The 13,721-nt window shown below is 42.8% G+C and overlaps 1 protein-coding gene across 1 annotated transcript in view; it reads right to left on the bottom strand.

Moving 5' to 3' along the window:
- Nucleotides 1-1,811: 1,811 nt before the first annotated feature.
- Nucleotides 1,812-13,721, bottom strand: part of N4BP2 (NEDD4 binding protein 2) — a 127,133-nt gene continuing 115,223 nt past the window's right edge. The window contains exon 17 of the mRNA XM_063619774.1: nt 1,812-1,830. The gene's annotated coding sequence lies outside the window, so the exon portion shown is untranslated. The remainder of the gene's footprint in view (nt 1,831-13,721) is intronic.

Here is a 13,721-nt window from a genome sequence, read left to right as displayed (position 1 = left end):
CTCTTTATGATGGTAGCCGGTTGACTTTTGCCAATATCTTTGGTATCCTTGACTTCAGCCTGCAGCTACATCATGTAAATATTACTTGTTAAGTCTCTCCACTAAGTGAGTACCCCAACCTCTCAAGCTAGTTTGCCTGATCCTGAATTCCAAATGGCTCATTTTTTGTTTTTTGTTTTTTTTTTTTTTAGATGGAGTTTCACTCTTGTTGCCCAGGCTGGAGTGCAATGGCACGACCTCGGCTCACTGCAACCTCCGCCTCCCAGGATCAAGTGATTCTCCTGCCTCAGCCTCCCAAGTAGCTAAGATTACAGACATGTGCCACCAAGCCCAGCTAATTTTGTATTTTTAATAGAGATGGGGTTTCTCCATGTTGGTTAGGCTGGTCTTGAACTCCCGACCTCAGGTGATCCACCCGTCTCGGCCTCTCAAAGTGCTGGAATTACAGGCGTGAGCCACCGCGCCCGGCCTCCAAATGGCTCATTGACAAAGATCAATTTTAAACTTCAAAGGCTACTATTATTCTCATCCAAAAAAAGAAGAAACATTTTCTTTTGTTGTTGTTGCTGTTTTTTCCTCCCTCCTCCAGAAGAAACCTTTTCCTTTGCCCTCTCTCTGTTCCTTGCACTTTTATTTTTTTTTATTTTTTTGAGACGGAGTCTTGCTCTCTCCCCCAGGCTGGAGTGCAGTGGCGCGATCTCAGCTCACTGCAAGCTCCGCCTCCCGGGTTCACGCCATTCTCCTGCCTCAGGCTCCCGAGTAGCTGGGACTACAGGCACCCGCCACCGCGCCCGGCTAATTTTTTGTATTTTTTTAGTAGAGACGGGGTTTCACCGTGTTAGCCCCAGGATGGTCTCGATCTCCTGACCTTGTGATCCGCCCGCCTCGGCCTCCCAAAGTGCTGGGATTACAGGCTTGAGCCACCGCGCCCGGCCACCTTGCACTTTTAAAGAATAGTTCTTTGCCTCTTTTTGTCTTTTTATTCCTAAGATGCCTGTAATTTCCTGGGTTAACGCAAGTTTTAGACATTCATTTTTAAATGCCATTTTTATTAGCTATCACCATCATACAACTAAGCAAAAGGAATTCCACCCACTACTGCACACTTTCTGCTGATAATGTGAACGACATGTGTGAGAATGGCTTTCATCTGCCCTCCTGAGTTTTGCTGACATATGCTGATTTATAGATGAGGTGTGTGATTGTTTTCTGAAAGTCACTCAAAACTAGAATTGATATGACTTGTCAATTCATAATCTGAACAGGTTAGCTCTCTTAAGTGAATAAAATGCATCTTAGGCTGGGCACAGTGGCTCACGATTGTAATCCTAGTGCTTTGGGAGGCCAGGGTGGGAGGATCACTTGAGCCCAGGAGTTTGAGACCAGCCTGGGCAACATGGCAAAACCCCATCTCTACAAAAAATAGAACAATTTAAAAAATAAATAACTGTGTCATATAGTGACATATAACCAACACAAGGAAGTCAGGGTATGTCCTGAGTTGGAAAGTAAATGACCAGTGTCGTTTTAATTACATGTAGCCATTAAAATTTTTTTTGCACAAATGTCCAGAATGTGTACAGATCTTTGGCTTTGGATGAATGTAGGTTTTGTTTGTTTTTAAAGATTCCATTTACAGTATTAAAAATGGTTAAGAAAATCAGCTTACCAGACACAGCACACTCCTTAAGTTTTCCTTACTTCAAGAGAAATTTTATATTTGACCGGTTGGCAAATCAGGAATAATCTGGCTAAAGCTTTGGGAAGCCAGATTCAGATTATCATATCTCTTCTTCCTCACCAATTAATTTCTCATCTTGGAAGCATTCCCTGCTCAAGATAAATGATAAATGTTGAGTCAGTTAAGTAAAATTGTGAATTTCATTCACTTTATGACTGATGCAATTATCATGAAAAGAACCAGCTTAAAATATCTGTGTGAAAATGCGTACTTATTTATAAATTGCAACTGGGCCCGTAGATAAAAAACAACAACAATGACAACAACAAAATATGTCATCCAGATGAGACTTGACACCAGTTGGCATGACTTATCAGGAAAAAAATATCATGGGCTCAATGAAAGAGAGACAAGTATGGGCACAAGTCAACCATGTTCTTCTTGAAGGAATGATTTCCTTTCTTTGCTCCTGGTGGCTCAGTCCTAGGAAGCAGACAATATCAGCTGACTGCAAATCAAAAAATCTTTAATGACATGGGAACATGCTCACAATATACTGTTAAGTGAAAAAAGCAGGTTACAAAATGAATTTGGATTCAACTTGTTATATACACATATGCCAATGTTTATAGAGGCAACCTCTAGGTCAGGGGTCCCCAGTCCTGGGGCTGCAGACCAGTACCCATCTGGGGCCTGTTAGGAACTGGGACACACAGCAGGAGGTGAGCGGTGGGCAAGCGAGTATTTCAGGCATGAGCCATGCTGCCCAGCCACATATTTCCCAAATGCTCTATAATGAGCATCTATCATTTAGATGAACCAGATGAAAAGTTGTCGTTCTTTTTTTATTTGTCTTAACTTCATTGAGCAAGTCTACCTACGTTTTCTCTATAAACCCTTGTCATTGCTTCGGTCACAATGTTTTACATAATAACCAGTGATTTTTATAGCAGTTGATTCTCAGGGGAGAATCAATGAACCACAACTAAGCATAGCAAAGTCATCTTCCTCATTACTCAGCTTACACAGGGTCATATTTAGAGGATTCCAACCCGATGCCAATTCAAACTTCCAGACAGACTCCAAAAACAAGGCATTCCAGAGACTTTTGCATCAAACCTCTTAGAAGCCCTGTCTTAACTTTCCCTTAAAATGGAAATGATACCTGGGAAACACATCCTGGGCAATCTCAGTAGCTTTCTCTTCTCATGGGAAGATAAAGGAGTACTCAAAAATAAAAAAGTGAGGTTTCCGGGAAATTAATTCAGTGTCTGTGCTCAAAAAGAAAGAGGTAGTGGGAAATGCTTGAGGCTCATTAGAGGAAAACATGTTTGTGACAAGTGCAGTCAAGGATTGCAAGGTCTGGTTTCAAACTAAGCCTGCTGTGTTCTCATTATTATTATTATTATTACCTAAATTATTGTAGCTGTGCATTTTTTTAATCATTTAAAAGAAAAGGAAGTATTTTTGTAATTTCTCCTAAATGAGTACCTTCCTGCTTAAATGACATTTTAAATTATACATAAAATTTCAAGATTAGTCATAAACAAATGTTTTTTGCTTTTTTTAAAAACCACATAAACCTTTTAAATAGTAAAATTTCTATTAAAATGTTTTTTCCAAATAATAAATTTAAGTTCTCAAATGTTTACCAAAAACAAAACAAGCTTTACAATTTTGAGCAAACCTATCTCTATAGTATTTATTATTCAAAATAGAAAATAAAATTGTTTTTGTTCTCTAATTCTTGTCTTTTAATCTTCTAAATATAAAATAATGAGACTTCTAAAAATACTTTGAAAGGATATTCACATTACTAAGTTTTCTTTTAACTTTAAATTTTTGTCTTTCAAATTCAATTTACAATATCCTTTCATATTATCATTTATCATAAGAAAACCATAAAACAGCAAAAACCACTATTACTATTTTTACCAACATCTTCACTTTATAAACGAGAAAAGTGAAGTTCAGAAAGGTTAAGCAACTTACATAAGGCCACACAGCCAATGAGTAAGGGGACTCCCTGAATCAATTTACTTCTACAGCATTTCCCCTTACAGAAGACAAATTACTTTTCAAATTAATTCATTATAGTACAACAAGAGGTACACATCGAATGTAAGGGAGACATGCCAAAAATAGAGAAAAACTTATTTTTAAAGGGACGTGGATTTATTATTACAAAGAGTAAGCTATAAAATTAAACTATCTGTACAGTAAAATCCCAATTTATTTATTTATTTTTTTGAGACTGTCTCTGAATGGCAAAATTGGAGATAATTTTTTCACTTTTTTCTTTAATTTTCTGTACTCTGCAGATTTTTAATGATCAGTAAGGATTAACTCTATAATCAGAAAAATAAACATTACAATCTATTTTTAATAAAGAGCTATACTCATCTAGTTTATTCTCTTCAGTGATTCTCTAATGTATTTGGTTTCACTTCAGTTTTTTGCTTTGCTGGGAATTTTTTATTTAAAAAAAAGGCAGATGAAGTTTCATTGTAAAGAAAAAAAAATAATGTGAAGTCCAATGCTGCATTTTGAGGGCCTGTTTCTCCATTCTAGCCCATGCAGCAATACAAGGCAGATTCTGAGAACTTAATCTGAAAACCATTTTTGTGGTTTTCTTTGTCTCCACAGTAAGTCCCACGTTTAACATAGATGACTACCTGCCCCGATAGTCATGTCTTCTTCCTTGCTAAAGAACCTCTATTTTGAGATGGACAAAATGTTCTGTTCCAGGGGATGAATCATGATGTCTAAGACTGAAAAAGAATCTTCTGATTCCTGCTTCTCAGCTTCCCCTGCAGCTATGAGTGGCTGCGTGACCCAGTCCTCATCAACGAAATGTTCGGGAAAGCCTTGCTTGCTCCTGGGAGAGGTGCTCCTCACCAGTTAGATTAAGTAGACACGGGCAGGAGCACCCGTCTTCGTTACGTGCTTTGGGTGTAGTCGTGGGACAATTCGATGCTTGAGGGTTGTAGCAGCCCTGAGGACAAGCAAAGAAACCCAACAAACTGCAGAGAGACACAGCAGAAGCCTGGCACTGTTGACTCGCTTACCACCTCTTACTTTCTGTTATGTGAGATAAATGTCTTACCTAAGCCATCGTTCATTACTCTAATACTTGAATGTCTTCTAATGATACAGTAACAAATAACAAAAAGCTTATGACGTTGAAGCTATCAACCTCTTATAAAATGTAAAAAGTAGGCCGGGTGCAGCGGCTCACACCTGTAATCCCAGCACTTTGGGAGGTCAAGGCGGGCGGATCACAAGGTCAAGAAATCGAGACCATCCTGGCTAACATGGTGAAACCCCGTCTCTACTAAAAATACAAAAAAATTAGCCGGGCACGGTGGTGGGCGCCTGTAGTCCCAGCTACTCGGGAGGCTGAGGCAGGAGAATGGCGTGAACCCGGGAGGCGGAGCTTGCAGTGAGCCAAGATCGCGCCACTGCACTCCAGCCTGAGCGACAGAGCGAGACTCCGTCTCAAAAAAAAAAAAAAAAAAAAAAAAAGTAAAAAGTAATTTAGCCAATACCCAACCTAAATGGCCAAAAATGTAGAATACTGTATAAAAATGATTGGTAGATTATGTTACTGGGATGTTACACACAGTCATTTGAAAATAGTATTTGGGAAGATCATGTGACCACATAAGGAGATGCTCATGATACAAGGTTGTGTGCAGAAAGAGAAACAGGACTTGGGATTGTATCTGTGCATTATGACTACAACAGTGTTTCCAAAGACTATGAGGAAACAAAGCCAAACCACTAACAGGAATTGTCTTAGGGTAACATGGTTGGTTTTATACATTCCTCTATTTTCTAAATGTTGGGACTTACACAATTTTTATATTAAAAAATTTAAAATGGGGCCAGGTGTGGTGGCTCATGCCTGTAATCCCAGCAAATTGGGAGGCTGAGGCGGGCAGATCACCTGAGGTCAGAAGTTCAAGACCAGCCTGGCCAACAGGGTGAAACCCCATCTCTACTAAAAATGCAAACATTAGCTGGGCGTGGTGACAGGTGCCTGTAATCCCAGCTACTTGGGAGGCTGAGACAGGAGAATCGCTTGAACCTGGGAGGCAGAGGTTCCACTGAGCTGAGATCCAGCCACTGCACTCCAGCCTGGGCAACCGAGCAAGACTCTATCTCTCTATACATATGTATATATATATAAAAGGGACCAGCCTGGGCAACATGGCAAGACCCCATCCCTACAAAAAAAAAAAAAAATTTAGCCCGGCGTGGTGGCGTACCTGTAGTCCCAGGTGCATCTGTAGTCCCAGCTTCTTGGGGCACTGAGGTGGGAGGATCGCTTGAGCCTGGAAGATGGAGGCTGCAGTGAGCTGTGTTCCCGCCACTGCACTCCAGCCTGGGTGACAAAGTGAGACCCTGTCTCAAAATAAATAAATAAAATGAATTCAGACAAGCAATTAGCTTAAATCCCTGGAAGGATTTATACCAAATGGAAGGATCTGTTTGGCTCCCTACTGCCTACAGGACAAAAGCAAACCTCTCAACCTGACCCTCAAAGCCTTTCCTTTTTTTTTTTTTTTTTTTTTTTTTGAGATGGAGTCTCACTCTGTCGCCCAGGCTGGAGTGCAGTGGCGCAATCTCGGCTCACTGCAAGCTCCGCCTCCCGGGTTCACGCCATTCTCCTGCCTCAGCCTCTCCCAGTAGCTGGGACTACAGGCGCCCGCCACCACGCCCGGCTAATTTTTTGTATTTTTAGTAGAGACGGGGTTTCACCGTGGTCTGGATCTCCTGACCTCGTGATCCGCCCGCCTCGGCCTCCCAAAGTGCTGGGATTACAAGCGTGAGCCACCGCGCCCGGCCCCTCAAAGCCTTTCCTAACGTGGCATCTGCTTCTCTTTCTAGCCTGACCCATCACCCATGTCCTGTTCAAGGCACATGAACACATTTTCCTGTCTCTGCACATGTTGTTGTATCAGCCTGAAAAGCCTTTCCTGTGTGCAAGGTAAAACACTGTTAGTTGTGTTAGAGGCTGCTGACTATCCCCCAAAATCCATTTCCTTAGCAACAGAACATAATTTTCAACTGAGCACTGTAGCCAATAATAAAGGTTATTTTTCCCAATCTTCTTTTCAGTTGAAAGTAGTCATGTGGATAAATCCTGGCTAATGAGGTGTAAGCAACCTCCAGGCAATCCCAGGAATATATTTAATGGGAAGAAGTACTCTCTTCTTTGTCCCTTCTCTTCTTTTGGAGACAGAGTCTTGCTGTGTTGCACAGGCTGGAGTGCGGTAGCATGATCTCAATTCACTGCAACCTCCACCACCTGGGTTCAAGCGATTCTCCTGCCTCAGCCTCCAGAGTAGTTGGGACTACCAGTGTGTGCCACCATGCTCGGCTAATTTTTGTATTTTTTAGTAGAGACGGGGTTTCACCATGTTGGCCAGGCTGGTCTTGAACTCCTGACCTCAGGTGATCCGCCTGCCTCAGCCTCCCAAATTGCTGGGACTAACAGGCGTGAGCGACCACGCCCGGACTTCTTTGTCCTTTCCTTCTTAGGTGCTTACTTAAGTTTGAGCAGCCAACTTGAACTATGAAATGAAAGCAGCGAGTTGAGCTCGGAGGAACAAGAGACAAGAAAGCCGAGTCCCTGAAGATGACATTGCTGCTGTACCAGCCTTGGAGCACTTACCTCTCAGTTTCATTTGCACAGTAGGGAAAAATCAACTTCTATCTTGCACAACCCACCATTGCTTGGGGGTTTTCTGTCACATACAATTTAACCTAATCCTAATTGATATATTAATCTACAAGACGAGCTAGTATCGAAAATGTTTTGAGAAGAAGGGATGACAACAGTAGCACTGAACTGCTACCCAGAAGAAATGAACAGAAAGTTGGGGAAGTTTCAAGCTTGCTTGAAAAAGAAAACAGAGACAAGAAGAGACAGTGGGTTAGCAATATGGTGACAAGCTAGAGCCACCAATGACTATTTTAGAGAAGGGAACGAGGGCAAAGATTTGGCCAATGTATATGTATTTTTTTCTTTTTTGAGACGGACTCTCGCTCTGTCACCCAGGCTGGAGTGCAATGGTGAGATCTCAGCTCACTGCAACCTCTGCCTCCCGGGTTCAAGCAATTCTCCTGTCTCAGCCTCCCGAGTAGCTGGGATTACAGGCACATGCCACCACGCCCGGCTAATTCTTGTATTTTTAGTAGAGACGAGGTTTCACCATCTTGGTAAGGCTTGTCTCGAACCCCTGACCTCGTGATCCACCCGCCTCGGCCTCCCAAAGTGCTGGGAATACAGGCCTTTTTTTTTTTTTTCCTTGTGACGGAGTCTCTGTTGCTCGGACTGGAGTGCAGGGGCGCAATCTCGGCTCACTGCAATCTCCGTTACCTGAGTTTGAGAGCGATTCTCCTGCCTCAGCCTCCCGAGTGGCTGGGACCACAGGCGCCCGCCACTACACCCTGCTACTTTTTGTATTTTTTGGTAGAAACAGGGTTTTGCCTTGTTGCCCAGGCTGGTCTCAGGAGAGCCGCCCACCTCAGCCTCCCAAAGTGCTGGGATTACAGGCATGAGCCTCAGCGACCGGCCAGTTGTTTTTCTTTTGAATACATTATTATTACCTACAGTTCTCACGTTTTGCATCAGATCTCTAGACTGTTCATCCCAGGTATCTGCTACTTTGTATCCCCCATCCTCTATCTCCCTACTTCCTACCTCCCACCCTGCCCCCAGGTAATCACTATTTTATTGTCTTTGTATATTTGGCTTTTTTTTTTTTCTATATTTCACATATATACCAGGCTTGGTGGCTCATGCCTATAATCCTAGCACTTTGGGAAGCTGATGCATATATGGCCACGAGTTCAAAACCTGCCTGGGTAACATGGGTAACACACCGAGACCCTATCTTTACCATAAAAAAAAAAATAAATAAAAATAAAATAAAAAAATAAAAATAAAAAAACTTAGCCAGGCACAGTGGCATGCACCTATAGTCCCAGCTACTAGGGAGGCTGAGGCAGGAGGATTGCTTGAGGCCAGGAATTCTAGGCTGCAGTGAGTTCTCATTGTGCCACTGCACTCCAGTTTGGGCAACAGAATGAGACTGTCTTTGAAACAACAAAAAACAAAAAAAAATTCACATACAAGTGAGACCAAGCAGTATTTTTCTTTCTGTGACTGGCTTATTTTACTTAACATAATGTCCTTCAGGTTCACACATGTGGCAGCAAATGGCAGGATCTCTTTTTTTTTTTTAGGCTGAATAATATCCCAGAGTCTATCTATAGCACAGTTTCTTTTCTTTTTTTTCCTCCCAAACTGCTGTCAACACTAAGCACAGTTTTGTTTGCTTGTGACAGCGTCTCACCCTGTCGCCCAGACTGGAGTGCAGTGGCGTGATCTCGGCTCACTGCAACCTCTGCCTCCCAGGCTCAAGCGATTCTCCTGCCTCAGCCTCCCGAGTAACTGGGATTACAGGTGCGCACCACTACACCGGCTAATTTTTGCATTTTTAGTACAGACAGGGTTTCACCATGTTGGCCAGGCTGGTCTCGAACTCCTGACCTCAAATGATCCACCCACCTCGGCCTCCCAAAGTACTGAGATTACAGGCGTGAGGCACTGCGCCTGGCCAGCACGGTTTTTTTAATCCATTCTTCCTTCAACACACACTTAGGTTGTTTCCACATAAGTGCTGCAATGAACGTGGAGTCCAGATATCTTTATGAGGTGGTAATTTCATTTTCTTTGGGTATATGCCTAGAAGAGGGATTGCTGGCTCCTGTAGTAATTCTATTTTTAATTTCTTTAAATGATCACGGCTCACTGCAGCCTCCATCTCCTAGGCTCAAGTGATTCTCCTGCCTCAGCCTCCCAAGTAGCTGGGACTACAGGCGTGCACTACCATACCAGGTTAATTTTTTTATTTTTTGTAGAGACAGTGTCTTGCTATGTTGCCCAGGCTGGTCTCAAACTCTTAGACTCAAGCAATCCTCCTGCCTCAGCCTCCCAAAGTGCTGGAATTAGGCATGAGCCACTGTACCCAGCCTCTCGTCTTTTTGATAAAAGCTATCCAGTTGTTTGTTTTCAATGAGATTAATAAAGACTTCAAATTTCTTCTGCTTTATACTTTTTGTAGTTTTAGTGTTTTTTTCTCACAAGCATTATTACTTTTATAATCAGAAATAAGCCCAGAAAAGTTTATGCGTAAAACTTCAAATCCGTACTATTTCTTGCCATCAGTTCAGGAAAAAGAAAAAAAGAAATGAGAAAAGAAAAGGGAGGTAAAAGGAGAGGACAGGGGAGCAGAGAGAGAAAAGAGAAAGTGATAACGCAGAGAAAAGGAAATACTGGTTTGCCAATAGAGGTGATATGCAAAATATTTAACAGGAGTTCAGCCCAGGCTCTCTGCAGTGAGAACACAGTTTGACTTTGACTGTGACTAACTGGTCCACTTGCACTGGTGTATATCCACTGACTGTCAGCCTGTTTTCAGGCTCACTTTACAAGGAAGGGTGTGTTTGGGAATACACTGTTAACCTTGCACAGAGCGTATTTCCCTTCACCTCCATCCGATGCTCATCACCATGAGCCTTACTTGGCTGCCCCAGTCAAAATGAACTTCTTCCTCTGTTCCCTCATACCACTCGTGTAGTGTGAACTACAAATGCTGCCTCCTAGTATAGCAATGAGTGTCCTATTTTCTTTCCTGCTATTGCATAAATCCTTGAGGACAGGGGTTGTATTCCCACAGCATCTAACTTGCCAGGGATCACATTCTCATCTTCATCCAACTATATTCAAGCAAAAACTATTTGTGATCATGGGGTGCTTTCCAGGGAGTTCCTGCATTTAGGGTAATCAGCTACCTTTTGCAATTTTGGGTGGCCAATTTGTCCATACCCAGGATCTGAGCAATTTGCTGAGGTGGGAGAACAGAGGTTTCCTAAACTAGCCCCTCTAAGGGGACAAGGGGTTCAAGGGGAAGTTGGCCTGATGCGCAAGAAATGTCCTCTACTGATGGTGATAGTAGAGTTAGATGACCACAAAGATCCTGTTTTGTTCTGGGCTGGGGGTAGAGGGATGGGGACAATGGGAGGGGAAGTTAGGGGAGCAAACTGTCAACAGCAAGGCAGTGTCAACTGGACATAATTTCAAAGATACCTACAGGGAATACTGGGTGGTGCTTTTTCAAAAAAAAGCAAAAAAGTTTGTAGATTCAATGTAACCATTCATTTGTTTATTTAACAAAGAGTAATATTACTTTAGCCAGGCATGTGCTGGAGATTTGGAGAGTTTAAGATATAATAAAACACATTCTTGGGAAGATTGCAGTGAAATGGTCATTCACAGATTTAAACACACCGCTGAGTTGAACTGATCCAACCTCACTGTATTAGTTTGCTAGGGCTGCAGTAGCAAAGTGCCACAGAATGGGTGACTTCAGAGAAATGTATCACCTCATAGTTCTGGAGGCTAAATTCCAAAATCAAAGTGTCAGCGGGGCTAGTGCCTTCTGAGGGCTGTGAGGGAGGGAGCTGTTCCAGGCCTCTCTCCTTGCCTGTATGGTGTCTTCTTCCTGTGTCTCTTCACATCATCTTCCCTTTGTGGTTATCTCTGTGTCCAAATTTCTCCTTTTTATAAGGACACCAGTCACATAGGATTAGGGTCCACCCAAATTACCCCCATTTTAACTTGTGTGGTGGTTAATATTGAGTGTCAACTTGATTGAAGGATGCAAAGTGTTGTTCCTGGGGGTGTCTGTGAGGATGTTGCCAAAGGAAATTAAAATTTGAGTCAGTGCACTAGGAAAGGCAGACTCACCCTCAATCTGGGTGGGCACAATCTAATCAGCTGCCAATCTAACCTGCCTGCCAGAACACATGCAGGCAGAAGAACGTGAAAAGACTAGCTTGTTGGCAGGGCGTGATGGCTCACACCAGTAATTCCAGCATTTTGGGAGGCCGAGGTGGGCGGATCACTTGAGGTCAGGAGTTCAAGACCGAGACTAGTCTGGCCAACATGATGAAACCCCATCTCTACTAAAAATACAAAAAATTAGCCAGGTGTGGTGGCGCATGCCTATAATCCCAGCTACTGAGGAGGCTGAGGCACGAGAATCACTTGAACCCAGGAGGTGGAGGTTGCAGTGAGCCGAGATCGTGCCTACTGCACTCCAGCCTGGGCGGCAGGGCGAGACTCCATCTCAGAAAAAGACTAGACTGGCTTAGTCTCCCGGCCTCCATCTTTCTCCTGTGCTGGATGCTTCCTGCCCTCGAACATCAGACTCCACGTCCATCAGCTTTGGGACTCTTGGACCTTCAACTACAGACAGAAGGCTGCACTGTCGGCTTCCCTGCTTTTGAGGTTTTGGAACTCGGACTGGCTTCCTTGTTCCTCAGCTTGCAGATGGCCCACTGTGGGATCTCACCTTGTGATCATATGAGTCAGTACTCCTTATAAACTCCCCTTTATGTATATATCTATCCTATTAGTTCTGTCCCTCTGGAGAACCCTGACTAATGCAACTTGATTACTTCTGTAAAGACCTTACCTCCAATTAAGATCACATTCAGGAGTACTGGGGGTTAGGACTTCAACATATGAATTTTGGGGGAACATAATTCAAGCCATAACACTCAGCCACATCATAGGGGATCAGCCAAAGCTGAACCTCAGTGTCATCAGACAACACTGAAATGCTTCTCTGGCCATGTTGCATGGGAATCACCACACAGCATTACCCTGGGAAGCAAAGGTAGCACCGACACCAGGCTCAACAGCAATAAGTAGAAAACAAGATGGCACTCTCATGGCATTGGCAGCCTTCTCCTAGAGCTCGGCTCCTGGTTTCCTGGCTGGTTTTTGGCAGAAGGGATGGACAAACAATGAAAGTGACAGCATGCCCTGGCACTTCACATTGGAAGAACTTGCGAAGGGCAGAAAATAGACTGAGAGAAGTGGAAGCCCAGTCCTTTAAATATGCAACCTAGCAAGATAGGCTAAATATACCTAAATGCCTTGACCAAACTCCAATATAACTGATACAATCATTAAACTGGGCATCCCTAAATAAAATATACACCAATCTGCTTTTGCTGAAATATTAAAACTGTATTCTCAAACAAGTTGCCAAGAAAGTAAATAAATCTCTCAATCATAAACATGTAAAAGCCTTTTCCATATCACTGATCTCCTAGTTTCAATCCCTTTCCAACATATCAAAGAGGAACCAACATAGAAAATACATATTGAGTAAAATGAGGATATGTGAAATACAATTGTACTGTCTTAAATGGCCCATGTCATATTAACTCAACCATTTAAGTTAATGCATAACCTGACAGAGCTATTGAACAGGAAATGATCTCATTTGGTAACATCTGGCCAAAAAGATACAGCTGAAAAAAGGTCGTCAACAATGTCCAATTAGAACACAAAAATGGATGAGGTCTGCTGAGCTCCTGCATGTGCTTTTTTTTTTGGGACAGGGTCTCACTTGGTCACCCAGGATGGAGTTCAGTGGCACCACTCGGCTCACTGCAGCCTCAACCTCCCAGATTCAAGCGCTCCTCCTGTCTCAGCGCCCCCCAGGCAGAGTGGGACTGTGGTGGCACATGGGACTAAAGGCACGCGCCACCACACCCGGCTAATTTTTGTATTTTTTGTAGAGACAGGGTGTCGTCATGTTGCCGAGGCTGGTCTTCAACTCCTAAACTCAAGTGATCTGCCTGCGTCAGTCTCCCAAAGTGCTGGGATTACAGGCGTGAGCCACCACACCTGGCCATCCCACATGTACTCTTATTAGACAACCACCTAATTCATTTTCTTTTTTATTTGTAATCTTTAAATATATTACCACAATGGACTCAAGTTGGGATGACCAGTGTACATAGTAAGTAGGCCCCCTAAAAAAACTGAATGATTGAAATTCATGTTTTTATTTCCATGAGAATTATAGACAGAATTATTGAGTTAAATGTATATTTTAATTTTTAAAAGCTTTTTACCCTCAAGTTCATAAGATGTTTCTCTTTTTTC

This window comes from Symphalangus syndactylus, chromosome 16, assembly GCF_028878055.3.
Source record: "Symphalangus syndactylus isolate Jambi chromosome 16, NHGRI_mSymSyn1-v2.1_pri, whole genome shotgun sequence".
NCBI classification, from domain to species: domain Eukaryota; kingdom Metazoa; phylum Chordata; class Mammalia; order Primates; family Hylobatidae; genus Symphalangus; species Symphalangus syndactylus.
The sequence above is the reverse complement of the archived record's forward strand: the minus strand, read 5'-3'. Positions and strand labels throughout refer to the sequence as shown.